Source organism: Vitis vinifera, chromosome 6 (assembly GCF_030704535.1).
Source record: "Vitis vinifera cultivar Pinot Noir 40024 chromosome 6, ASM3070453v1".
Lineage (NCBI taxonomy): Eukaryota > Viridiplantae > Streptophyta > Magnoliopsida > Vitales > Vitaceae > Vitis > Vitis vinifera.
This window is the reverse complement of record NC_081810.1, coordinates 13,764,201-13,768,835: the sequence shown is the minus strand read 5'-3', so window position 1 is coordinate 13,768,835 and position 4,635 is coordinate 13,764,201.

Here is a 4,635-nt window from a genome sequence, read left to right as displayed (position 1 = left end):
TCATGAAGCGGCCGTATGGGAGAATGCGTTTGGGCCTCTCGCAGCATGCTATCATGTGCATCATCATGACATACCCGACGTCAATACGTCTCCCCGTCAATATCGAATCAATCAGGAATGCCTCCAGATAGGAAACCTCATCTCGATGACCGCCACGTGGTAGGAGGATGTACGCTATCATGTGGTGAAGGACTCGGCAGGTCACTGTCAGGCTATGTGCCGATGGTTTGCCCAACCCCGGGGCATCTGCAAGGCCGCACATCCTCTTAATCGCCTCTCTCGGATCGAAACCCGACACTGTCGGCCAGGCCTTGGCATCATATACTCGGAGTCCACCATGAGGAATGTCCAAAATGCGACAGATGCTCTCCGGGTCCAGATGGATCTGAACCCCTCTAACGGTCGAAGTAATCGGTCCTCCATGTCCATATGTCACTCGTGAATAGAATGCCCTGACTAATGTCGGAAAAATGGGCTCTGAAATAGTCACTAAGGGCAGCCACCCCATGCGTGCAAAGAGGCTCTCAAACCCAAAATGATGTAGATGGGCGAAATTAATATTTCATCCTGCAACCACCTTTCTCTGGATGAAATGCTGCTTGTACCTCTGGTATTCGTCGACCGAAGTGAAAAGGTCGGTGTCGAACCTCGCCTTTCGGCGAGCCTCTGCCTGACCGTCCTGAGAAGCCTGAGCAGGGCGCTTGCCCAGTGCCTTCGAGGCACCCCTGTCTCTCCTAGGCGCCATGAAACCCTACAATAGAAGGGAGCACCGTGCTATAGGAATAAAGGGCCACACCTACGTCAAAACAAGGCCAATGAAAGAGCCGTGGCGCGCGGGAAGAGAAGACAAACCGCCTGTGACGCGCGATGAAGGAGGACCACTGCCAAACCTCACACCTTAGGTCCGGAATGTGAACCCGCACCCCTCAAAACTCACTCTGAAAGCTTGCAACAGCTGGAAGGGCGTCGAAAGTGGGTGTGTGGCAGCTCAATCGGCGGATCCCTTCGACTGGCAGAGTATAACACTGAAGAAATTAAGCGCGGAAGGGTTTTTTAAACGTCACCCCGGCCGACCGGACATGAACCGGTTGACTCAGTAACATGTTCGAGGGTGTTTTGCACTTTTTAATATAATCCATTCATTTATTTTTAATTTCATTCATTGGAAAAAAAAAATACATTTAGGAAACTTGTTTAATTCCTTTGTGTTTGGATTTTTTTTTTAAATTTAAATAATTCTTAGTTTTATTTAAAAAATCAAAATGTAATATAATTATAGAAAATAAAATTACTTAATTTGTATATACTTTTTATAAAAAAAAAAAAACAATATTAATAAACACTATCACTCTTTTGCATGTGTTTGGACATTTTAAGAACTTTATTTACATTTTTAGGATTAGTTTCCTATAAATATCATTGATTTCTTTAGGAACGGGGGATTAGAAATGATTTAAAATAAATTTTAAACAAAAATAAACGATAAAAATTATTATGCTTCAATGAGATTAGATTCAAATTAGTCTATTACTTTTTCATCCAACTAAGTCAATGAATTTTAAAATATTTTTTTGACTTAAATTAATCTAGTTTAATGTCGTATTACGGATAAGTGATTACCAGTAATTCCAATTTCATTCATATAAGTTGTAACTTGTAATCCGAATGTTTTTGAAGTTATTCCACAGAACGCCATTCTTGATCATTCTTAAGTTTGAATATAAGTCATCACAGTCAACATGGAGCGTTGACCTGATCAAAGCTAAAAAATGAGTTGTTTCTTTGCTCCCGTAGGGAGTTGAGAACCCCAAACCAAAAGGTTGGCTAGCACCCACCTTACCATTGGAGCAAATTTGCCCCTTATTAATTGTTCTAATATATATATATATTAAAAATTTTGCATATACATAAAATATTAAACTAATATTTTAAGCAACGAATTAATTATAAATATTTATAATTAAATAAAAGTTTTCATTTAATTGAGTAGCAAAAAGTTTTTAATATCATTAATATATTAGTTAAATATTAAAAATTATATATATTATAATCAAATATCATAATATTGTTATCGAATAATATTTGATGTAATTTAATAATCAATGTACATTTATATATATATATATATATATTAATTTTTTTAACAAAGCAACTTTAAAACGTCAATTATACTTTTAATTTAATTTCTAAAAACTTTGTTTTACATTTTCATGAGTTTTTATCAATTTTAAGTCAATCAATATATATTCGTAAAATAAAATTATCGATATATATGTGATTACTGATATTTTTATCCTTGATTTAGAATAAGTCAAAGACCACAAAACGTTTGACCTATCATTATCATTGATGAATTAATTTTCAAATAAGATGTTCAAAATCCAATTCAATACTTCATCGTAAAAATTGGATAAAAAAATCTCTCATTTTAAGTTTATTTTTATTTAATTTGATTTAATTTTCTACATTTTTATTTAATTATGCACGACCTTCCTTAGTAATCACCCAAGAAAGTTGATGACAGATGGGTTCAACTCATAGCCATTAATTACATTTAACTTGACATCGTGCCTTTGAAATAAGGCTATGAAAATTGAAAGACTTTTCCAGAATCGAAATCAAGACCCTTCTACCTCATTGCATTCAAATGAGACAATTCCAATTCCTGAACGATATTTCTTCCTTGAATTAATTATGAATACGATGGATAGTGATGCTAACCATTTACAAATCAGAAAAGTTGGAATCCATAGCTTTCTGTGATCACGATGGGAGATAAGGAGACACTCATGCATCATATCATTTTAATAAGGTCTATTGGCATTGGTTCCCAATTTTAAAATTGTTAGTTTACAAAATGTAACATATAATCTTATAATAATGTGATTTAAAAATAGTTTTTTGTATTTAAAAATAAAAAAATGTTTTTAAAAATTTGTAATACTGTTTGACCATTGTTTTTAAAAAAGAAAGTGAAACAAAAAACATTTTTTATTTTTTTTTGAAGGAAAACATGGACCCTTCAACCATGTTTTCTAAAACTTGTTTTTAAAAACAAGTTTTTAAAAACAAGTTTTAGAAAACATTGTCAAGCGGACCCTAAATTTCTCATTTCTCATTTTTCCAAAAAAATAAATAATAATGATAAAAAAAATTAAATCATTTTCATAAGTTGTTAAGAGTACAAAGTAAACTTGTCCATGGGCTTAGATCCAATACGGGCATAAGGCTTATTGCTTTTGGGGCCTACCAAGAAATGATGGCCCATTTAGAGACATTTACAGCCCATCCCAATTAACCCTGTTTTTTTTACATTTCTCCTCTTTAAGTAATAGCATCGGAAAAATTAAAAGCTAATTGACTCCGAGTTGGATCAAGTTAAGTGCAACTTAATATCCTATGTATTTCGAAAAACTTAATATTTATTACTTAATAATTTAAGTTGACTTATATTATTTTTTAAGTTATTAATTTAAAATTTATTACTTATTTTTTACTTTAAGTATTAATATTGTTCGATAAAATTAACTTAAAATAAATTTTAAGTTACTAAATTGATATATTTATCCCCATTAGTTATAATTAATATTTATTAATACAAAATTTATTATCAATGTGAAGTCATAGTCATTAAATATATTCTCATTAGATATGGATAAATAAGACCAAAAAAAAAAAAAAAAAAACTGGAATTAAGAATTAATTAATTATTTTAATACTTAAAGTCATTCTAACTTTAAGATGTGATAGTAAGTTATTTTATCAAATATACTTAATTTATTTTAAGTTATTAAGTTGGTTTATAAAAAAAAATTATGTCTTTTGAAATGGGTTATTTATATTCCATTCAAGTCCAAAAAATTATGGGACAAAGGAACAAAAATGTCAAATTTTTAATTTTGGTTTTTCTTAAAAAAAAATATAAAATATATTTTTTTTAAATGCAGTCATAATCATATATCATTTGTATATTTACAAACTCATTTTTATGAATAAAATTAATAACAATAATAATAAAATTATTCAAATTTCAACTTAGCAATATTTACCATCAAATCTTATATTTTTTCATTTTTTATTTTTACCATTTATGTATTTTTTTATTTTTTCAAAATTCAAAATTCCACTATATATGAGAAATTAGCATTTGAGAAAACATCAAATTTTCAAAAGTTAATTTTTTTTTCCATTGATTTATTATTTATATTTTTCCAAAGTTAAAAAATCCACTATATGAAAAATTAGCATTTAAGAAAAAAAAAATTAAGTATTAATAATTTGTATATTGTTTTATCATTTCTTAAAATTTTGTCCAAATTTACAAATAACCTCTGGTTTTATTTGAGCCCCTTCTTTATACGAGCTAATACATTAATAAAAAATGTTTTTAATATAATTACTTTTCAAGTGTTTTTACGATGTTTGTCTAAAAAAATATTATAAATGATTTTTTAATATTATAAAAAAAAATTTTAAATGATTTTTCAATTTTATTAAATATTTATAAAAAAAAAACACTGGAACCGGTCGACCGTATATAGTCGACCGGTCGCCTGATGTCCATAGGGCCAAAATTCACCCTCTCTCATCCAGTAGCATGTCGAATCCTCTAGGAACCGGTCGACCGAAGTGGGT